This window comes from Schistocerca gregaria, chromosome 10 (genome assembly GCF_023897955.1).
Source record: "Schistocerca gregaria isolate iqSchGreg1 chromosome 10, iqSchGreg1.2, whole genome shotgun sequence".
Taxonomy (NCBI): Eukaryota; Metazoa; Arthropoda; class Insecta; order Orthoptera; family Acrididae; genus Schistocerca; species Schistocerca gregaria.
In genome coordinates this window covers 159,648,919-159,673,940 of record NC_064929.1, presented here as the reverse complement: position 1 = coordinate 159,673,940, position 25,022 = coordinate 159,648,919, and the positions used below count along the sequence as shown (strand labels likewise).

The 25,022-nt window shown below is 47.5% G+C and overlaps 1 protein-coding gene across 1 annotated transcript in view; it reads right to left on the bottom strand.

Moving 5' to 3' along the window:
* Nucleotides 1-25,022, bottom strand: part of LOC126293664 (uncharacterized) — a 293,175-nt gene that overhangs the window by 198,978 nt on the left and 69,175 nt on the right. The window lies entirely within an intron of this gene.

Sequence of the window (25,022 nt, the reverse complement as noted above, 5' to 3'; positions counted from 1 at the left end):
TGGTGTTGTCTTGATTGGGCCCCATGTTCTTCCACCTACCCTCAATGGAGCACGTTATCATTATTTCATACGGGATACTCTACCTGTGCTGCTGGAACATGTGCCTTTACAAGTACGACACAACATGTGGTTCATGCACAATGTAGCTCCTGCACATTTCAGTCCTTCGTGTTCGTACGCTTCTCAACAACAGATTCGGTGACCGATGGATTGGTCCATGGCCTCCACGCTCTCCTGACCTCAACCCTCTTGACTTTCATTTATGGGAGCATTTGAAAGCTCTTGACTACGCAACCCCGGTACCAAATGTAGAGACTCGTATTGTGGGCGGCTGCATCAGCGCATCAGGGATTCCATGCGACGGAGGATGGATGCATGCGTCCTCGCTAACAGAAGACATTTTGAACATTTCCAGTAACAAAGTGTTTGAAGCCACGCTGGTATGTTCTGTTGCTGTGTGTTTCCATTCCATGATTAATGTGATTTCAAGAGAAGTAATAAAATGAGCTGTAACATGGAAAGTAAGCGTTTCCGGACACACGTCCACATAACATATTTTCTTTTTTTGCGTGTGAGGAATGTTTCCTGAAAGTTTGGCAGTAACTTTTTGTAACACCCTGAATATTGTTACTTTTTTGTTGTAATGTCTTGCTCCGACAAGGTCCATGACCATGGATATTTGCTCCTCAATTGTGTCCTACGGAACAAGACGTGTAAAGTACAAAAAAAAAAAATATTACTATAACGAGTAGCAGTCAGCCACTGGACAGCCATCAAGAACCTTGAAATTTCTGTCCTGTGTGATAAAGATGTCGTTTATAAAAGATTGGTTTGACCAATTCTCGATTATTGGTCATCGATGTGGGACCCTCACGAAGCTGGAATACTCAAAGGAGAGTTGCGCGAGAATGGAAACGTTTCTGTTTATTATATTGGCAGACTCTTCAGGCTTTCTTTCCCTTTCTCGCTACGCCGTGGCAGCTGCTCCAGTTCTCGAGGAGCTGAGACCTACCTGCCGACCGCCGGCCAGCACAATTGAATCTTATTATCGGCCGCGCGTGAGGCGCGGGAAATTAAAAGCAGAAAATAAACTAGCGGGACGCTAATAACAAACACGGCGACTGCCTTTTGAATAGCGCCAGCAGCGTCTGCGGGCGGCGGACCATCCATCACTGCCTCATTTACCAAACCTCCGACGTCGGCCGGCGATCAGCGATCTCCCACGCCTTGTTAGGCCGAGCACCGAGAGTCCGGAAATTAATTTCGTTTCGTACAGCAGCGTATCTCTTTGCCGCAGAGAAAGGCAAGTGGAGAGAAGAAAAAATGAAAATAACGGCGTGAGGGACTGCCTTCTCGTGCTGGGTTCAGAGAGTCCGAGGAGTGGTTCAGACTGGCGTACTGTATACATGGCGGAATATTCGTCACTTTTCACCGGGTGGGCAGAGTGGGTGGATGAAAGCTGTGGGAACAGGTGGCTTCAGAGGAGATACGGCTCAGGGACAGCTGAGAGCGCCTGTGCTTCGTACAAATAACAACGTGCGATTCAGTTGGGTCTGGCAACTGAGATACTGCCTGTTTCGAAACAGCACTTGACATTTCCAAGTGTCTTTTTGTAGCTTTTCTAGCTTCTCAGTCCCCATTGTTTATGATCCTCCCAAACCTCAACTTGGAAATTATTCGAATCCAGTTTCTCTAGCATCTGTCGTCCACTTTGTGGTATCGACAGCTACGATAGGTGCAAGTTCGTAGGTTGGCACTACGACACCGACGACAGCGCTCTCTAGCCGGCGCTGTTCACCTCTACGAGCGCCGCTCCAGATTCTGCCCATTTGACCACGCTTCATATAGAAACTTTGCACTGCTTACGACGGGTCTAAGGCTTCGCACCTACGTGCTCATCGGTACAAAGTTATGTATGCCTCTGTATATATTCATGCACCAGTAAACCACTTGTACTTACTTGCAGTACCGACGTCTATCACCTCACCTGCTCCTACTCGCTTCCATCATTCGGCCAACCTTTCAGTTTACAGGAGCAGACACACGTGCCGCCTACTAAGCGGGATACAAAACAGTTCGTGGTAGTCAACCTCGTCTCCTGTTCTCCTATGGGATCCGACTCCTTTCCTTGGTCATATGTTATCATCCATTCGGTGTAAATGACCATACCACAGTAACCCATCCCTCTCAATAGCTACCATGTAGTTCCCGTAATTCCTCTGATGTCATCCTTTCTGATGTTGTCTTACCTTGACAGCAGTAGACTATAATCTCTCTTCCTTACTTCCCAAACTTCTTACCCAAGTACTTGGTGCTTAGAAAGAGTACCACATGTCCCTACAGCATTGTTGTTGTTGTGGTCTTCAGTCCTGAGAGTGGTTTGATGCAGCTCTCCATGCTACTCTATCCTGTGCAAGCTTCTTCATCTCCCAGTACTTACTGCAACCTACATCCTTCTGAATCTGCTTAGTGTATTCATCTCTTGGTCTCCCTCTACGAGTTTTACCCTCTACGCTGCCCCCCAATGCTAAATTGGTGATCCCTTGATGCCTCAAAACATGTCCTACCAACCGGTCCCTTCTTTTTGTCAAGTTGTGCCACAAACTTGTCCCTAATTCTATTCAGTACCTCCTCATTAGTTATGTGATCTACCCATCTAATCTTCAGCATTCTTCTGTAGCACCACATTTCGAAAGCTTCTAGCCTCTTCTTGTCCAAACTATTTATCGTCCATGTTTCACTTCCATACATGGCTACACTCCACACAAATACTTTCAGAAATAAATTCCTGACACTTAAATCTATACTCGATGTTAACAAATTTCTCTTCTTTAGAAAGGCTTTCCTTCCCATTGCCAGTCTACATTTTATATCCTCTCTACTTCGACCATCATCAGTTATTTTGCTCCCAAATAGCAAAACTCCTTTACTGCTTAAGTGTCTCGTTTCCTAATCTAATTCCCTCAGCAGCACCCGACTTAATTCGACTACATTCCATTATCCTCGTTTTGCTTTTGTTGATGTTCATCTCATATCCTCCTTTCAAGACACTATGCATTTCATTCAACTGCTCTTCCAAGTCCTTTGCTGTCTCTGACAGAATTACGATGTCATCGGCGAACCTCAAAGTTTTTACACTCCTGGAAATTGAAATAAGAACACCGTGAATTCATTGTCCCAGGAAGGGGAAACTTTATTGACACTTTCCTGGGGTCAGATACATCACATGATCACACTGACAGAACCACAGGCACATAGACACAGGCAACAGAGCATGCACAATGTCGGCACTAGTACAGTGTATATCCACCTTTCGCAGCAATGCAGGCTGCTATTCTCCCATGGAGACGATCGTAGAAATGCTGGATGTAGTCCTGTGGAACGGCTTGCCATGCCATTTCCACCTGGGGCCTCAGTTGGACCAGCGTTCGTGCTGGACGTGCAGACCGCGTGAGACGACGCTTCATCCAGTCCCAAACATGCTCAATGGGGGACAGATCCGGAGATCTTGCTGGCCAGGGTAGTTGACTTACACCTTCTAGAGCACGTTGGGTGGTACGGGATACATGCGGACGTGCATTGTCCTGTTGGAACAGCAAGTTCCCTTGCCGATCTAGGAATGGTAGAACGATGGGTTCGATGACGGTTTGGATGTACCGTGCACTATTCAGTGTCCCCTCGACGATCACCAGAGGTGTACGGCCAGTGTAGGAGATCGCTCCCCACACCATGATGCCGGGTGTTGGCCCTGTGTGCCTCGGTCGTATGCAGTCCTGATTGTGGCGCTCACCAGCACGGCGCCAAACACGCATACGACCATCATTGGCACCAAGGCAGAAGCGACTCTCATCGCTGAAGACGACACGTCTCCATTCGTCCCTCCATTCACGCCTGTCGCGACACCACTGGAGGCGGGCTGCACGATGTTGGGGCGTGAGCGGAAGACGGCCTAACGGTGTGCGGGACCGTAGCCCAGCTTCATGGAGACGGTTGCGAATGGTCCTCGCCGATACCCCAGGAGCAACAGTGTCCCTAATTTGCTGGGAAGTGGCGGTGTGGTCCCCTACGACACTGCGTAGGATCCTACGGTCTTGGCGTGCATCCGTGCGTCGCTGCGGTCCGGTCCCAGGTCGACGGGCACGTGCACCTTCCGCCGACCACTGGCTACAACATCGATGTACTGTGGAGACCTCACGCCCCACGTGTTGAGCAATTCGGCGGTACGTCCACCCGGCCTCCCGCATGCCCACTATACGCCCTCGCTCAAAGTCCGTCAACTGCACATACGGTTCACGTCCACGCTGTCGCGGCATGCTACCAGTGTTAAAGACTGCGATGGAGCTCCGTATGCCACGGCAAACTGGCTGACACTGACGGCGGCGGTGCACAAATGCTGCGCAGCTAGCGCTATTCGACGGCCAACACTGGGGTTCCTGGTGTGTCCGCTGTGGCGTGCGTGTGATCATTGCTTGTACAGCCCTCTCGCAGTGTCCGGAGCAAGTATGGTGGGTCTGACACACCGGTGTCAATGTGTTCTTTTTTCCATTTCCAGGAGTGTATTTCTTCTCCGTGGATTTTAATACCTACTCCAAATTTTTCTTTTGTTTCCTTTACTGTTTGCTCAATATGCAGATTGAATAACATCAGGGAGAGGCTATAACCCTGTCTCACTCCCTTCCCAACCACTGCTTTCCTTTCATGCCCCTCAACTCTTATAACTGCCATTTGGTTTCTGTACAAATTGTAAATAGCCTTTCGTTCCCTGTATTTTACCCCTACCACCTTCAGAATCTGTAAGAAAGTATTCCAGTCAACATTGTCAAAAGCTTTCTCTAAGTCTACAAATGCTAGAAATGTAGGTTTGCCTTTTCTTAATTTAGCTTCCAAGATAAGTTGTAGGGACAGTATTGGCTCACGCGCTCCAGTATTTGTACGGAATCCAAACTGATCTTCCCCGAGGTCGGCTTCTACTAGTTTTTCCTTTCGTCTGTAAAGAATTCGCGTTAGTATTTTGCAGCATTAACAGAATTTTTAAAAGATGGAAGAAAAGTTCCCGTAACGATATGTCCGCAAACCGATACTGATGAGATATGGACCATTCTTATCTGACTGTTACGTAGAAGCAGACACTGTAGCCAATGATGCATATGGTTATCACACATCCTGATACATCTTAAGGCCCTTCTTCGCATTAGGATTGCATCACATGCATTGGTCACACGCCCCTGTAATGTCTGCACATTTTCGACGGGTTCGGTATACACCAATGACTTTATGTATGTCCACTACCAGAAATCCAAAGGATTCAGGTCGAGTGGACAGGGAAGCTGTGCTACTGGACCTCTTCGGAAACCCATCGCACATGAAACCATGCGGTGTGGTACTGTCGCACGATCGGTAGAAACTGGGGATAGGGACCCGTCGTGCATAAACCATAGGCGTTGTCTGTCTGCAACGACAACGTTCTCCAGTAGCGCTGTGTACTGCGGATCTTCAACGTCCTGTATCTCTACAGGCATTACTTTCCGGACAAATCACTATCGGAACTTTTGTCCTAGTTTTGGCCTGTATTACCTCTTAAAGGAGCGCGTGACATTTTCGTAAAAACTATTGTCTTGTATATGATACATATATGTTACGTTCCAGCGATATCCGCCTTCCCTAAGACGAAGTCGTCGCAGAAACTCGTCTAGCTTCTGTCCAGTAAAAACACTCGTCAGCACTCTACAGTTTCAACACGAGATTGGTATTCCGGTAACCAGTGTACATACGAGAGATCGTCAGTAAATAACACAACAGTTTCCTTCTCGGGCAGTTGCGGTTGAAAATTGCGAAATTTGTTGTGGGACAACGTGGAATATTCCCGCTGCAGGCTCTACAATTTCATGAAGTTTCCATAGGTGGCGGCGATATACACTATGTGATAAGAGGTATACCGAAACCACCAAAAACATACATTTTTAGTATTAGGTGCATTGTGCTGCCACATACTGCCACGTACTCCATATCGGTGGCCTCAGTAGTCATTAGACATCGTGAGAGAGCTGAATGGGACACTCCGCGGAACTTACGGGCTTCGAACGTGGTCAGGTGACTTGGTGCCACTTGTGTCATACGTGTGTACCCGAGATTTCCACACCCGTAAACATCCCTAGGTCCACTGTTTCCGATGTGATAGTGAAGTGGAAACGTTAAGGGACACGTACAGCAGCAAAGCATAGAGGCCGACCTCGTCTGTTGACTGACAGAGACTGCCGAAAGTTGAAGAGGGTATTAATGTGTAATAGGCACACATCTATCCAGACCACCACACAGGAATTCCAGACTGCATCAGGATCCACTGCAAGTGCTATGGCAGTTAAGCGAGAGGTGAGAAAACTTGCATTTCATGGTCGAGCAGCTGCTCATAAGCCACACATCACGCCGGTAAATGTCAGACGATGCCTCGCTTGGTGTAAGGATCGTAAACATAGGGCGACTGAACAGTGGGAAAACGTTGTGTGGAGTGACGAATCACGGTACACAATGTGGCGATCCGATGGCAGGGTGCGGGGATGGCGAATGCGCGGTGAACGTCATCTGCCGGCGTCTGCAGTGCCAACAGTAAAATGCAGAGGCGGTGGTGTTAAGGTGCGGTCGTGTTTTTCATGGAGCGGGATTGCACCCCTTGTTGTTATGCGTGGCAATATCACAGCACAGGCCTACGTTGATGTTTTAAGCATCCTCTTGCTTGCCACTGTTGAGGAACAATTCAGGGATGGCGATTCCACCTTTCAACACGATCGAGCACCTGTTCATAATGTACGGCCTGTGGCGGAGTGGTTGAACGACAATAACATCCCTGTAATGGACTGGCCTGCGCAGAATCCTAACGTGAATGCTTTAGAATACCTTTGGGATGTTTTGGAACACTGATTTCGTGCCAGGCCTCACCGACGGCCATCGATACCTCTCCTCAGTGCAGCACACCGAGAAGAACAGGCTGCCATTCCCCAAGAAACCTTCCAGCACGTGATTGAACGTATGACTGCGACAGTGGAAGCTGTCATCAAGACTAAAGATGGGCCACACCATACTCAATTCCAGCATAACCGATAGAGGGCACCACGAACATGTAAGTCATTTTCAGCTAGGTGTCAGGATACTTATGATCACATAGTGTACATAGCCTTCAAAATGGCGTCTGTAATGGAGATGCGGTCGAAGCACAGAGCTGTCATTGAGTTCCTCCTGGCAGAAAACATATATCCGTAGACGCTTGCAGAATGTCTACGAAGATCTGCCATGAACAAAGGCACTATGAGTCGTTGGGCGAGGTGCAAAACTGGGCGATCTTGTGTGTCCGGCTGGCCGCACACCGCCTCAGGAAACTGAAGAAACAACTTCAGCATGTTCGTCGCCACAGAACTGCGAACGATCTCCTCCTTATCCATGATAGCGAAAGGCCTTAGATAAATCCGATAAATCCGAGGACCCGAGAGGAGCTCACAGAACTTCACTGAACTGTTCTTCCTCATCCACTCTACAGGCCAGATCTCGCACGTTCCGACTTCAATGTGTTTGGCCTAATGAAGGATAGAGTCCGCAGGAAGCAGTACGTGGATGGTGGAGAGGTTACTGATGCAACAAGGCATTGGCTCTGACGTCGAACAATACAGTGGCACCAAGCGGCCCCCCCAGTAAAGTGGCACAAGGCAGTCATACTGAACGAAGATTATGTTGGTAAAAAGATTCTGTAGCCAAAAGATTGGGAAACAATATGGTGCACTGGAATCATGAATAAAAGCAACCAGCTTTCAAGAAAAGAAAATGCGTTGAAGTTGTTAGACGTTTACCGCGGTTACAATGGCATGTTATCTTTTTTAAGTGAGTTTGAACGTGGTGTTATAGTCGGCACATAAGCGATAGGACACAGCAACTTCGAGACAGCGATAAAGTGGAGATATTCCCCTACGACCATTTCACGAGTGTACCGCGATTATCGCCGGCCGCTGTGGCCGAGCCGTTCTAGGCACTTCTATCCGGAACCGCGCTGCTGCTACGGTCGCAGGTTCGATTCCTGCCTCGAGCATGGATGTGTGTGATGTCCTTAGGTTAGTTAGGTTTAAGTAGTTCTACGTCTAGGGGACTGATGACCTCATATGTTAAGTTTCATAGTCCTTAAAGCCATTTTAACCATTTGAACAGTGATTATCAGGAACGCGGTAGAACATCAAATCTCCGACTATGGTCGGTCCGGGAAAACATCGTGGAAGAACGGGACCAACGACGGCTGAAGAGAATCGTTCAGCGTGACAGAAGTGCAACCCTTCCGCAAATTTCTGCAGATCTCAATATTGGGCCATCAACAAGTTTCAGCGTGCGAACCATTCAACGAAACGTAATCTACACTCCTGGAAATGGAAAAAAGAACACATTGACACCGGTGTGTCAGACCCACCATACTTGCTCCGGACACGGCGAGAGGGCTGTACAAGCAATGATCACACGCACGGCACAGCGGACACACCAGGAACCGCGGTGTTGGCCGTCGAATGGCGCTAGCTGCGCAGCATTTGTGCACCGCAGCCGTCAGTGTGAGGCAGTTTGCCGTGGCATACGGAGCTCCATCGCAGTTTTTAACACTGGTAGCATGCCGCGACAGCGTGGACGTGAACCGTATGTGCAGTTGACGGACTTTGAGCGAGGGCGTATAGTGGGCATGCGGGAGGCCGGGTGGACGTACCGCCGAATTGCTCAACACGTGGGGTGTGAGGTCTCCACAGTACATCGATGTTGTCGCCAGTGGTCGGCGGAAGGTGCACGTGCCCGCCGACCTGGGACCGGACCGCAGCGACGCACGGATGCACGCCAAGACCGTAGGATCCGACGCAGTGCCGTAGGGGACCGCACCGCCACTTCCCAGCAAATTAGGGACACTGTTGCTCCTGGGGTATCGGCGAGGACCATTCGCAACCGTCTCCATGAAGCTGGGCTACGGTCCCGCACACCGTTAGGCCGTCTTCCGCTCACGCCCCAACATCGTGCAGCCCGCCTCCAGTGGTGTCGCGACAGGAGTGAATGGAGGGACGAATGGAGACGTGTCGTCTTCAGCGATGAGAGTCGCTTCTTCCTTGGCGCCAATGATGGTCGTATGCCTGTTTGGCGTCGTGCAGGTGAGCGCCACAATCAGGACTGCATACGACCGAGGCACACAGGGCCAACACCCGGCATCATGGTGTGGGGAGCGATCTCCTACACTGGCCGTACACCTCTGGTGATCGTCGAGGGGACACTGAATAGTGCACGGTACATCCAAACCGTCATCGAACCCATCGTTCTACCATTCCTAGACCGGCAAGGGAACTTGCTGTTCCAACAGGACAATGCACGTCCGCATGTATCCCGTGCCACCCAACGTGCTCTAGAAGGTGTAAATCAACTACCCTGGCCAGCAAGATCTCCGGATCTGTCCCCCATTGAGCATGTTTGGGACTGGATGAAGCGTCGTCTCACGCGGTCTGCACGTCCAGCACGAACGCTGGTCCAACTGAGGTGCCAGGTGGAAATGGTATGGCAAGCCGTTCCACAGGACTACATCCAGCATCTCTACGATCGTCTCCATGGGAGAATAGCAGCCTGCATTGCTGCGAAAGGTGGATATACACTGTACTAATGCGGACATTGTGCATGCTCTGTTGCCTGTGTCTATGTGCCTGTGGTTCTGTCAGTGTGATCATGTGATGTATCTGACCCCAGGAATGTGTCAATAAAGTTTCCCCTTCCTGGGACAATGAATTCACGGTGTTGATGACTGCAAACATGTTTCCTGGTCGTATGGGTATGGAGACAACTTCATGAATCCATGTACGCTGTATGTCAAAAATGTTCAAATGTGTGTGAAATCTTATGGGACGTAACTGCTAAGGTCATCAGTTCCTAAGCTTACTTAATCTAAATTATCCTAAGGACAAACAAACACGCACCCATGCCCGAGGGAGGACTCGAACCTCCGCCGGGAGCAGCCGCACAGTCCATGACTGCAGCGCCCTAGAGCGCTTGCCTAATCCCGCGCGGCCACTGTATTTCAGTTGAGGACTGTTCAAGCTGGTGAAGCCTCTATTATTGTATGGAGACGTGTGCTGTTGGAGTGATAAGGATGTCTCATACTTCGACTCTGATCGATGACACACACGAAAGCATCCAACCCCATCACCTGCATCCATTCATGTCCATTGCGCATTCCGATGGACTTGAACGATTCCAGCAGAACAATGCAACGCCCCACACGCCCACGATCGCTTCAGAGTGGCTCCAGGAATACTCTTCTGAGTTTCAACACTTCCGCTGGCCACCAAACATCGCAGACATGAAGATTATTTATCATATCTTGGATGTCTTGCAACGTGTTGTTCAGAAGAGATCTGAACGCCCTCCAGCTCTCAACGGATTTATGGCCAGCCCTGCAGGATTCATGGTGTCAGTTCTCGCCAGCACTACTTCAGACATTAGTGGAGTCCATGCCACGTCTTTTTTTTGGGGGGGGGGGGGGGGGCTTCACGATATTCGGCCAGGTGTGCCAATTTCTTTGGCTCGTGAGTGTACATTGCCGTTAAAAGCATACAGGACTTGTATTTGTTCATTCTGAAACGACTGGACATTATCTGAATGCCATCGAGTTATTCTCTGCCTTATTAAGCATGACATCGTATTTCTTCCCCATATTTTTATACACCCCCCGTGTGTATAGGGTTGAAATGTTTTCTCTCGGAATACAAGCTCGTCGTGATGAAATGACACGCTCGGCAGTGAATCAGTCTCGGGATATCACTGCCCGGACAGACAGCGAGCTGACGGAGAGCTGTCGGGGCGAAGACAAGTCGGCTGGGACCGGAGTGACGTCGGCTGAGCGCCGCCTACCGCCCACCCCCGCCGTTTATCAGCGGCTTCGACAAAGCCCTGTCCCGGCCGGGGCTGAGCACAGACAAGCCGGCTGGGGAGTGCAGAGCGGCGGACTTATCTGATGGAGCAAGACCGGCTCCGGGCCTCCACGCCAAGACGGATTGGCGAGCGGCACGCGATGCGATCCCTCCCAGTCTGCCGAATGTTGGCCTTATTAATGCTCAGGTCAACGGAACCAGTAGCGCCGTAGGCATCGCAGAACTGCAGGCGGAACCAAGACGTGGCCGACGTCTCCGACAGTTGTTGTTGTTGTGGTCTTCAGTCCTGAGACTGGTTTCATGCAGCTCTCCATGCTACTCTATCCTGTGCAAGCTTCTTCATCTCCCAGTACTTACTGAAACCTACATCCTTCTGAATCTGCTTAGTGTATTCATCTCTTGGTCTCCCTCTACGATTTTTACCCTCCACGCTCCCCTCCAAAGCTAAATTTGTTATCCCTTGATGCCTCTGAACATGTACTACCAACCGGTCCCTTCTTCTAGTCAAGTTGTGTCACAAACTCCTCTTCTCCCTAATTCTATTCAATATCTCCTCATTAGTTATGTGACCTACCCATCTAATCTTCAGCATTCTTCTGTAGCACCACATTTCGAAAGCTTCTATTCTCTTCTTGTCCAAACTATTTATCGTCCATGTTTCACTTCCATACATGGCTACACTCCATACAAATACTTTCAGAAACGACTTCTTGACATTTAAATCTATACTCGATGTCAACAAATTTCTCTTCTTCAGAAACGCTTTCCTTGCCATTGCGTCTACATTTTATATCCTCTCTACTTCGACCATCATCAGTTATTTTGCTCCCCAAATAGCAGAGCTCATCTACTACTTTAACTGTCTCATTTCCTAATCTAATTCCCTCAGCATCAGCCGACTTCATTCGACTACATTCCATTATCCTCGTTTTGCTTTCGTTGATGTTCATCTTATATCCTCCTTTCAAGACACTGTCCACTCCGTTCAACAATTCTTCCAAGTCCTTTGCTGTCTCTGACAGAATAACAATGTCATCGGCGAACCTCAACGTTTTTATTTCTTCTCCGTGGACTTTAATACCTACTCCTAATTTTTCTTTTGTTTCGTTTACTGCTTGCTCAATATACAGATTGAATAACGTCGGGGACAGGCTACAACCCTGTCTCACTCCCTTCCCAACCGCTGCTTCCATTTCATGCCCCTCGACTCTTATAATTGCCATCTGGTTTTGTACATCTCCAACAGTGTGAGGCCAAAACGGGACTGTGAGCCGTAGTAAAATTTGCTGTTTTGAAGAGCGCGCCGCAGCGCCTAGTGTAAAGCAGTCGCCCTCCGTTTCTGGCGGTGGCGCCGCTGTGGCAGTCGTAGGTTTGGTGTCACCCTCTGGTGTGAAAGGGGAAAGGTTGCCTGTCCACGTGCATTTAAGGGACGCTATGAATCGCACTACCCCTATTGCGGAGTGTTATATTACTGATAGACAGTTTTCTGCACGACAGGAAACGGTATGTCCGAGTCGACGATAAAAACTCCGAGATGAAACTGATCTCCGCACGAATTCCGCAGGGCTCTGTCATTTCGCCTCTGCTTTTCAACATATATATAAATGACATCCCAACAGTCCCCCTTGTTACGGCGAGTTTTTATGCGGACGATACGGCCTTTCTGACAACTGGACGACACTTGGACCTGCTAATCGCTAGGATGCAACGGCAACTTGCTGCAATGGAACGCTGGGCGCTGCAAAATAAGATAACGATCAACCCGACGAAGACGGCAGCCGTTCTGTTCACACGGAGGAAACCAGTTCTGAACGACAGACTCAAAATAGCTGACCAATTTATCCCATTGTCGCCGGGAGTGAAGTATCTCGGTGTCTACCGTGACAAAAAATTACTCTTCACGCAGCATGTTGAGAACAAGAAGAGGGCATCCCAGAAGATGGCCAGGTCATTGATTCCGTTCCTGAAGAGTAAGGATCTCAACCCTAAGACTAAACTCCAATTGTATAAGGCAACGGTGGAACCCACAATGTTGTATGGCTCCACCTCGTGGGGAACTACAACTACGTGCGTCTCCAACTACAACAAACTCTAAGCACTGCAAAACATTTGCTATCGATGGATCACAGGAGCTCCATGGTGGACAAGAAACGTCGACACCCGCACCGCACTCCACGAGACCACTATACAAGACAAGGTCCATGACAAGGCTCTACGAGTTTTTGACCAGATCGATGCACTTAGGGACGAATTAGAATCGGCAGGAACGGTAAACCCTGCAAGATGGCACAAGTATCGAGTGCCGAAGTCAATAACGTTTCACACCCATAGGCAATCTGTCATAACACGAGGAAGCAGTCACACATAACAGTCTTGACACATTTCACTCTCCACAGGCTATATACATCACCAAACACAGCAGGCTAAAGGACCCAATGTGTGCCCAAGCCTAACTGAATGTGTAATAAATAAAGAGTTTTTCTTTTATCCTTACATCCCATCCTAGAAGAATAAGTCATCAAGGATGATCTCTTCAGTCCACACTACACACACACACACACACACACACATATATATATATATATATATATATATATATATATATATATATATATATATATATATATACAGGGTGAGTCACCTAACATTACCGCTGGATATATTTCGTAAACCACATCAAATACTGACGAATCGATTCCACAGACGAACGTGAGGAGAGGGGATAGTGTAATTGGTTAACACAGACCACAAAAAATGATCGGAAGTATGCTTTTTAACACAAATGGAAGCCCGTTAGTTTTGTTAGCACACCTGAACAAATAAACAAATACGTAATCAATGCCGTTTGTTGCATTGTGAAATGTTAATTACATCCGGAGACATTGTAACCTGAAGTTGACGCTTGAGTACCACTCCTCCGCTGTTCGTGTGTATCGGAGAGCACCGAATCACGTAGGGACCCAGAGGGAACGGTGATGGACCTTAGGTACAGAAGAGACTGGAACAGCACATTACGTCCACATGCTAACACCTTTTTATTGGTCTTCTTCACTGACGCACATGAACATTACCATGAGGGGTGAGGTACACGTACACACGTGGTTTTCGTTTTCAATTACGGAGTGGAATAGAGTGTGTCCCGACATGTCAGGCCAATAGATGTTCAATGTGGTGGCCATCATTTGCTGCACACAATTGCAATCTCTGGCGTAATGAATGTCGTACACGCCGCAGTACATCAGGCTGCCACAATACGTTGTTTCATATCCTCTGGGGCTGTAGGCACATCATGGTACACATTCTGCTTTAAGGTACCCCACAGAAAGAAGTTCAGAGGTGTAAGATCAGGAGAACGGGCTGGCCAATTTATGCGTCCTCCACGTCCTATGAAACGCCCGTCGAACATCCTGTCAAGGGTCAGCCTAGTGTTAATTGCGGAATGTGCAGCTGCAGCATCATGCTGGTACCACATACGTCGACGCGTTTCCAGTGGGACATTTTCGAGCAACGTTGGCAGATCATTCTGTAGAAACGCAATGTACGTCGCAGCTGTTACAACACGCAACTGAACGTCGGAGGTTTCAAGCGTCAACTTTAGGTTACAATATCTCCGGATGTAATTAACATTTTACAATGCAACAAACGGGACTGATTACGTATTTGATTATATGTTCAGATGTGCTAACAAAACTAAAGTGGCTCCATTTTTTTTAAAAACGTAGGTTTGTGTTAAAAAACATACTTCCGAGCATTTTTGTATGGTTTGTAGTAAACAATTACACTGGCCCCTCTCCTCACGTTCGGTCTGTGGAATCGGTTCGTCAGTATCTGATGTGGTTTACGAAATATATCCAGCGGTAACGTATATACACTCCTGGAAATGGAAAAAAGAACACATTGACACCGGTGTGTCAGACCCACCATACTTGCTCCGGACACTGCGAGAGGGCTGTACAAGCAATGATTACACGCACGGCACAGCGGACACACCAGGAACCGCGGTGTTGGCCGTCGAATGGCGCTAGCTGCGCAGCATTTGTGCACCTACGCCGTCAGTGTCAGCCAGTTTGTCGTGGCATACGGAGCTCCCTCGCAGTCTTTAACACTGGTAGCATGCCGCGACAGCGTGGACGTGAACCGTATGAGCAGTTGACGGACTTTGAGCGAGGGCGTATAGTGGGCATGCGGGAGGCCGGGTGGACGTACCGCCGAATTGCTCAACACGTGGGGCGTGAGGTCTCCACAGTACATCGATGTTGTCGCCAGTGGTCGGCGGAAGGTGCACGTGCCCGTCGACCTAGGACCGAACCGCAGGGACGCACGGATGCACGCCAAGACCGTAGGATCCTACGCAGTGCCGTAGGGGACCGCACCGCCACTTCCCAGCAAATTAGGGACACTGTTTTTCCTGGGGTATCGGCGAGGACCATTCCGAACCGTCTCCATGAAGCTGGGCTACGGTCCCGAACACCGTTAGGCCGTCTTCCGCTCACGCCCCAACATCGTGCAGCCCGCCTCCAGTGGTGTCGCGACAGGCGTGAATGGAGGGACGAATGGAGACGTGTCGTCTTCAGCGATGAGAGTCGCTTCTGCCTTGGTGCCAATGATGGTCGTATGCGTGTTTGGCGCCGTGCAGGTGAGCGCCACAATCAGGACTGCATACGACCGAGCCACACAGGGCCAACACCCGGCATCATGGTGTGGGGAGCGATCTCCTACACTGGCCGTACACCTCTGGTGATCGTCGAGGGGACACTGAATAGTGCACAGTACATCCAAACCGTCATCTAAACCATCGTTCTACCATTTGTAGACCGGCAAGGGAACTTGCTGTTCCAACAGGACAATGCAAGTCCGCATGTATCCCGTGCCACCCGACGTGCTCTAGAAGGTGTAAGTCAACTACCCTGGCCAGCAAGATCTCCGGATCTGTCCCCCATTGAGCATGTTTGGGACTGGATGAAGCGTCGTCTCACGCGGTCTGCACGTCCAGCACGAACGCTGGTCCAACTGAGGCGCCAGGTAGAAATGGCATGGCAAGCCGTTCCACAGGACTACATCCAGCATCTCTACAATCGTCTCCATGGGAGAATAGCAGCCTGCATTGCTGCGAAAGGTTGATATACACTGTACTAGTGCGGACATTGTGCATGCTCTGTTGCCTGTGTCTATGTGCCTGTGGTTCTGTCAGTGTGATCATGTGATGTATCTGACCCCAGGAATGTGTCAATAAAGTTTCCCCTTCCTGGGACAATGAATTCACGGTGTTCTTATTTCAATTTCCAGGAGTGTATATGAACTCGCTAACAGGTGAGTCTGTCAGTCTGAGTCTAGTAGGTGAGCCGGCTCAGTGTCGGGCTGTCATTGTCTGCCTGTCTGTCGGTCTGTCGTACTTTAAGCGGGTCAGTCGGAGTGAGGCTAGCAACCACCGACTCAAAGGAAGGCCTCGGCGCTTGTTGGTGACGTCACGTCAGCTAGGCACGGCGAACGCAAGGTCTCTTATTGCGCGCAGAAACGCCTGCGCGTGCTTATCACTATAAATCTCTGATTTTTGGACAAAATGTTTGGTACTGTTTTGGATTTTGCAGCTTTATTTAAATGAAAGATTTTCTTACTATCGTAAAGCTACAAATGAAGATCATTGTTCCGTATAACTGAATCCTGTCGAAACAAACGTAGATAATATGAGAAGATGCTTAGCCCCATTGCAAGCTTCGGAAATTTTACATTCAAGTAAGTGTGTTTACTTGATCCATTTTCTTTATCGAAACGTATCCCAACCCCCCTTACAATGAACTCGTTTCTTTTATTTATTTATTTATTTATTTATTTTCGTTTGACATCGTCACTGGAAATGTGAAGTAATTTACATGTGTAAATGTCCAACTGTTGCCAGTCATTAGATTACCGTCGTTTTCAAGGAAAGGAAATCTAAACAGGAAACGGGTTCGATTCCCGGCGGGCTTACGGATTTTCTCTGCCTCGTGAAGACTGTGTGTTGTGTGATGTCCACAGGTTAGTTAGGTTTAAGTAGTTCTAAGTTCTAGGGGACTGATGACCATAAATGTTAAGTCCCATAGTGCTCAGAGCCATTTGAACCATTTCTACACAGGAAACAAAATAGCTTCATACATCGAAAATACTGCTGAGCTTAAACTTTTTTAAACATGCACGTTAGAAAAAATAAATATTCCCCTCTTGCAACTGAAAGCAGATAAAAAAATATATTTGAAAAAACAAGTATCTCTCTCGTCTGTCACCCAACCCCTCCCCCAACGTGTACAATCGCAAGGTATTTCATTAACATTCAGTACTCCTCGCCCCATAGTCAACCAAGACACCTAAAGAAGAGCACAGATATGTTCACAGTTTCTTGTAAAAGCAACCCAGTACAAACGTAACTTCCTCAGATTTACAAATAAGGAAAAGAAGCGCGAATTTTGTTGCTGCTGGACCGTGAAGTTGTTTTTGTATGTCGATCCTTAAAACAGGTGGAAATTTAAGTTCAGGAGTACACTATTTGTTAAGAAGTTTAATGAATTGCACACTTAATTGATTGCAGAAGTCTCTCAAAACAATGTGTGTTGGTCAACTACCGCCAATAGTGTGTCAGACAGGGAGACACCACCATTATGAGTATACCTGCAACAGACCTGGCGTTCGCCGTGCCTAGCTGACGTGACGTCACCAACAAGCGCCGAGGCCTTCCTCTGAGTCGGTGTTGGGCTAGGTCAGTCTCGCGTCACTAGTTGCTGGTCTGTACCTCGTTTGTATTTGTGCGGCAGTTAGTGTCTGTCTGTCGTCGGAGTGCTAGTCCGTCTGTCCTTTGAATCAACTTTAAAGTCAGAAAATGAGAGTCTTGTCACTCCGTCAGTAACAGAACTCAGCTAGTGGTCGCCCGGTCGGGGCTGAGTTCCTGCGTTAGGCCGCCAGTCTGCTCAAGTTGCACGGACAACGGTCATTGGCGGTTGGGTTGGTCGGTCGGTCGGTCGCGCTCTGAGACACGAGATGACTTGTCCGCTTTGAGCGTCGGCGCATGTGAGGTCGCCACGTGAGTCCAGTGGGCCGCGGCGTATAGCGAGGGGTAGTGGCTTCGCGGTTCACACGAGAGCAACAGGAGTGAAACCACGACATCGGTCTGGCCGGTGCGAGCTGCGACGCCGTGAGACGGGAGATCGGCGCGCCTTCCTGCGCCCGTGAAGCGGCTGGCAGCGGACGGTTCGGGAGAGAGTTGGGGGTGCTGCGCAAAGTCTTCTCCAGAAATTATTGGAAATTAAGTGGTTGGAGATATGTTGTTTCATTTACTTGTTAGATTCTACTTGTTTTCTTGGTGACTGTCACCAGCCGCTTTGTTTTGGGGTCGTCCCACCATTCTTCTCCGTTTGCCCACCCGCGGGAAGGTGGTTATTTGTGAATTGGGTTGTCCGTTCTTCCCTTGTGGAATTGGGGAGGTTAGACCAAAATGGGGTTCGGGTTGCTTAGTAACCCCCCACGCCCCCCCATCCCCCTTCAATCTGCCGTACGTTAATAGCTGCCTCTGTCATATTTGTCGGATTCGGTGTTAACTAATTTATAGAATTAAGGTAAACTCCGAATTCCTCAAATATGTTTTCATTATTCCTACCATCTTGCGAGGCGGTATATGTGAAATGTAGAGCATGTTGTACACTTTGTTAGTCTGAATTTCATGGTTTTATTTAAATAATCATTTTTATTAAAGTTGCCACCCTTCCACCGTAAGAGCCCTTTTAAAAACAAATTGCCCTTTTGGTGGCAAATAATTTCTTAGTGTGAGTGTTTGTACCACTTCCATCCCTCTTACGGGGTGCATAGTTAATGTGTTTGTGTGAGTTGTTAAAATTTTTGGTTTAAAGTAATCTGGTGTGTTGCAGATTTACACCTGTGCAGTTTTTCAGAGGTCGTTGCGAGCGGTCGTGACTATGGCCGTGTTGAAAGGGAGCGGCAAGGTTCTCAGTCCAAAGGCTCCTACTTAAAAACAAAAAATAACAACAACAAAAACTGCTTCTGAATAATTGTAACTTGATATTTAGAGGGTGCTTGCTGATTGTAATTTTAAATCTGTTTTTGAAAAGGCTTTTAGGAATAAAAATCACATTTGTTAAAGGTACTTTTATTTTCCATCAGTCACTTCCTGACAACTACTTCCACGCTCACCTAATGTGATTAAATGTGTTAATGTTGTTGGTGAATCGCTAGTACATAAAGTAAAATCTTGAGGAGAACAATTTTTAAAGTTTACAATCACGGTTCAGAGTGGATTGACTAAAAATTAAGCGAACAAGTGTACTGTAACCTACTTCCTTCGTTTTCGGATAGTATTTCCTTACGACTCTTCCAATGATTCTGGCATCTGCTTTACCGACGATCAACTATATATGGCCATTCCATTTTAAATCACTCCTAATGCCTACTCCCAGATAATTTATGCAATTAACTACTTCCAGTTGCTGACCTGCTATATTGTAGCTAAATGATAAGGGATCTATCTTTCTATGTATTCGCAGCACATTACACTTGTCTACATTGAGATTCAATTGCTATTCCCTGCACCATGCTTCAATTCGTTGCAGATCCTCCTGCATTTCAGTTCAATTTTCCATTGATGTAACGTCTCGATATACCACAGCATCATCCGCAAAAAGCCTCAGTGAACTTCCGATCGCATCCACAAGGTAATTTATATATATTGTGAATAGCAAATGTCCTACGACATTCCCCTGCGGCACACCTGAAATCACTCTTACTTCGGAAGACTTCTCTCCATTGAGAATGATATGCTACGTTCTGTTATCTAGGCACTCTTTAGTCCAATCACACAATTGGTCTGATAGTCCATATGTTCTTACTTTGTTCATTAAACGACTGTGGGGAACTGTACCAAACGCCTTGCGGAAGTCAAGAAACACGGCATTTACCTGGGAACCCGTGTCTATGGCCCTCTGAGTCTCGTGGACGAATAGCGCGAGCTGGGTTTCGCACTATCGTCTTTTTCGAAACCCATGCTGATTCCTACAGAGTAGATTTCTAGTCTCCAGAAAAGTCATTATACTCGAACATAATACGTGTTCCAAAATTCTACAACTGATCGACGTTAGAGATATAGGTCTATACTGCTGCACATCTGTTCGACGTCCCTTCTGGAAAAGGGGGATGACCTGTGCCCTTTTCCAATCCTTTGGAACGCTACGGTCTTCTAGAGACCTACGGTACACCGCTGCAAGAAGGGGGGGGGGGGGGCTAGTTACTTCGCGTACTCTGTGTAAAATTGAACTAGTATCCCATCAGGTACAGAGGCCTTTCCTCTTTTGAGCGATTTTAATTGTTTCTCTATCCCTCTGTCGTCTATTTCGATATCTACCATTTTGTTATCTGTGCGACAATCTAGAGAGGGAACTACAGTGCAGTCTTCCTCGGTGAAACAGCTTTGGAAAAAGACATTTGGTATTTCGGCCTTTAATCTGTCACCCTCTGTATCAGTACCATTTTGGTCACAGAGTGTCTGGACATTTTGTTTTGATCCACCTACCGCTTTGACATAAGACCAAAATTTATTAGGATTTTCTGCCAAGTCAGTAAATAGAACTAATCAAGCGCTCAGTTATGGCCGAATTACTGGGCTGCGAAAGGCAAGTGTGGGGTTCGTGTTCGAGCAAGCACCTTTCATGTACTGTGCGTGTCGTCTAAACGATTCCCAGCCGAATTATCGTGGCAAGAAGTCAACCTGGTCAGGCTGCAGTCCCGAAATCTCATCGAACATTCAGTACGCCTGGAAAACTTGAAGAATCATATCCTATGCTTATTTCGAAAACAAAAATTATAGGTAAAACAGAAAACAAAAGCTAAACCGAGAGGTGGACTAAGCTCTTCGGGTACCTTTGGAGCTCCGCCTAGAATGGAATCCCAAGCGAAGAAGTGGTGCTGCCCAATCAGATCGGAAGGGGTAGTCATGGTGGGCAGATGTGGGCCGGATGTGGACAATTATGATTCAATTTTTATGCCACTTCAGTTAAAATGGCGAGATCGATGAAATCTTAATTGCGGAGGGATACTGCACCAGGACATGTAATAAATTACTGGTGTCGCAAGATAGAGATGTAAATATGTCAGTAACGTGTGACTGGATTAAAAGATGATTATAACTAGCAAAAAAAAAAATTGGTTCAAATGGCTCTGAGCAGTATGGGATTAAACATCTGAGGTCATCAGTCCCCTAGAACTTAGAACTAATTAAACCTAACTAACCTAAGGACATGACACACATCCATGCCCGAGGCAGGATTCGAACCTGCGAACGTAGCGGTGGCGTGGTTTCAGACTGAAGCGCCTAGAACCACTGGGTCACACCGGCCGGCTATAACTAGCAGTTTGTGGAGTTCTCGTCAAACAAACACGAGTAACATCCCTAAATTGCGAACGACCCAGTTATTTACGTGATGTAAGTTTCTCGCTGGTCGGAGTGGCCGAGCGGTTCTAGGCGCTACAGTCTGGAACCGCGCGACCGCTACGGTCGCAGGTTCGAATCCTGCACCGGGCATGGATGTGTGTGATGCCCTTAGGTTAGTTAGGTTTAACTAGTTCTAAGTTCTAGGGGACCGATGACCTCAGATGTTAAGTCTCATAGTGCTTAGAGCCATTTGAACCATAAGTTTCTCGCTGACAGTTCATTACAGCCTCAAGACGACGGATCTACGACGTACGTGCTACTGTCTGCGCAGGGGACATCTGTAGAAAACCGCACGTTGTTCAAAATTAGCAGAACTCTTAGCCCTTTGTTCATGGGCGGTAAAAGCAGCTAAGCACACGGCGTGTAATGCATTCCGAGGACAGACCTGATCATGGACACGTAATCTATGGCAACACAAGGGAGGTTGGCGATAAATCAGATTCACTAATTCAGCTAAGAATATTATTAAACGCCGTACGGCGATCAGCGACCTTTCTGACAGGAAATCACGTATCCAGTCACACGACTCGCACGCAACTTGATTAGAACGCCCTTGTGAGGGACGGTGTCAAGAACGTGGAACTCTAGAAACGTGGAATGAACTTGAGATCCTCCGTCAGTAACACTCGTTACTTCGTAAACATGCATACGTGAAGTCTCGTAGGTCACGCGGATGAATATTTATTTATCCACAAGCTGCGACATCGTCGCAAAAAAAAAAAAATCACTGACCCATATAAGTAATAAGTTTCCTTCAACTTACATCTATGGTCACAAACTTTTTGTTAACAGCTAACCGGTTTCGGCCTTCAATGACCATCATCAGATCTGCAGCAAAAATGGGAAAAACACAAATACACTCCCAAACTGTATACAGCTTAAGTTCGATACATAGACTATAATGAAAATTAATAGAAAATTTACATTTGTGCGTTTTAAATATGAAGAGGCATGTTGTTGTTGTAGTTGTTGTCTTCAGTCCTTAGACTGGTTTGATGCAGCTCTCCATGCTGCTCTATCCTGTGCAAGCTTCTTCATCTCCCAATACTTACTGCAACCTACATACTTCTGAATCTGCTTAGTGTATTAATCTCTTGGTCTCCCTCTACGACTTTTACCCTCCACGCTGCCCTCCAATGCTAAAATTTGTGATCCCTTGATGCCTCAGAACATGTCCTACCAACCGGTCCCTTCTTCTTGTCAAGTTGTGCCACAAAAATTCTCTTCTCCCCAATTCTATTCAATACTTCATCATCAGTTAAATGATCTACCAATCTAATCTTCAGCATTCTTCTGTAGCACCACATTTCGAAAGCTTCTATTCTCTTCATAGTATAAAGGCTTTCACGACAGGATGACATATCGTCTGGTAAACAGGGATGTAGGGTCGTGGTCCATAACCTAACCTAACCTAACCTAACCTAACCTAACCTAACCTAACCTAACCTAACCTAACCTAACCTAACCTAACCTAACCGGACAGTATCACTACAGAATTGCTAGACAGTTTTATCTGTGACGAAATTACGATCGATAGTTAAGTTTTATCTCTGACAAAGATTATCTCTGTATATCAAGTGTAACTCTGGCCACGCCCACTTACTACGATATGTAAGTCGCTCTCAGACGTCCGACCCGTCAGTCGGTAAGACTCACCGGAGGGGAAACACCCCTCTGAAGATGTCCGGCGCAGCTCTGGACGAAACGTTAGGAGCTGAAGAGTTTCATGGACCACGACCTTACATCCCGGAAGGTTTACCAGAAGATACTTCTTTTCTCTTCTTGTCCAAACTATTTATCGTCCATGCTTCACTTCCATACATGGCTACACTCCATACCCATACTCTCAGAAACGACTCCCTGCCACTTAAATCTATACTCGATGTTAACAAATTTCTCTTCTTCAGAAACGCTTTCCTTGCCATTGCCAGTCAACATTTTATATCCTCTCTACTTCGACCGTCATCAGTTATTTTTTTCCCCAAATAGCAAAACTCCTTTACTACTATAACTGTCTCATTTTCTAATCTAATTCCCTCAGCATCACCTAACTTAATTCGTTTACATTCCATTATCCTCGTTTTGCTTTTGTTGATGTTCATGTTATATCCTCCTTTCAAGACACTGTCCATTCCGCTCTGAAGAGGCATGCCTGTTTCATAAAATCTAAGTCCTAATGTACTGCAGCCATAGTGGCATCGTCAAATGTTGAATGCGGAATGAACACAAACATCTTGTGGCTACTGTACGGCAGCTTGTTTTAAATAGTAGTGCTACTGACAACATGACTCGTGCATATGATGTTATCTATACGTATTTGACGATGCTGGTGCTGATTCCGCATTTGACATTTGACGATGCCACTACGGCAGCAGTACATCAGGACTTTGTTTTTATGAAACAGGTATGCCTCTTCATATTTAAAGCGCACAAATGTAAATTGTGCCAGTACTACTTTTCATTATGGTCCATGTATTGTTCTTAAGCTGTATACAGTTTGCGAGTGTATTTATGTTTTCCCCATTTTTCCTGAAGATCTGATGATGGTCATTGAAGACCGAAGCCGGTAATCTGTTAACAAACAGTTTGTGACCATAGGCGTAAATTAAAGGAAACTTATTATTTATTTATTTTTTCGCTTGTTAGGTAGGAAGGAGCCATTTTTATAATACAGCCTCGGCGCAGGCCGTACGCTCCGCCTACAGTGAAGGTACCAGCAAAGCTTTGTGTAATTATGTCGATGGCGACACCCCCGCCGAACCCGGAAGCACGCCCCAGAATGCAGGGCGCGCGCCGTATCTGCTACGGGAGAGGCACCATTCACGCTAATCCGCCACACAATATCGGGAGGAGCAGAAAGCGTTTTGTCAAGGGCTTAAGTCCGCCGATACGGCGAGGGCGCTCTCTGGACAGAATATAAAAATAGGCCGATGGAAGAGGTGGGAAACAAAGAAAAAAGAAGAAAAAAAAAAGGAGGAGTGAGGGAAACACGGGAGTCCCTGGAAATAAAGCGTGACGGGCCATCTCGCCTCGCGCTACCTCCCCGCCCAGCCTCAAAGGGGCAGATCAGAAAGGGCTTAGCGGTCGCCAAGGGGCCGGGCGTGTGTGTGTTGCGGAAGAAAAGGGTGGCAAAAAAAAGGCTGCGGAAAAAAAGTTTAGGACAGGGGGGAGTTGGGGGGAAGGGGGGGGGGAGGGAAAAGAGCGGTGGCAGCGATCGTCTGTGGAATGGATGGTGGGTGACGGGCGAGAAACAGGACCCAGCGTTCCGTTCGGCGGAGGGTTTATCCGACACTGTGGCGGCCAAGCGGCGGTGATTCTGCAGAGGGCGTGGCCGACCTCAACTTCCTTAAAGAAGATTCGAGAGAACCGCCCGACCTCGCAAAGGCCCCAGTACTGGCTGTCGTAGCGGATGGACGGTGCTGCGTTTGGGGACAAGGGCACAATATTCCCTTCTAGAGCAGTTCCCTATAGGCAAAATTTACACTCACTAGCTTTCTGTGACGACCAACTTGATAGTCACGAATACCTTAACCATCCGAAGCGAAGCGTCCTTCCGTTTCCAATAGCGCATCTGACTCAGCCCAGCAGGTAAATAAGAAGGGAAATAAACAGTTCACTTCAATCATTTCAGTTTAATT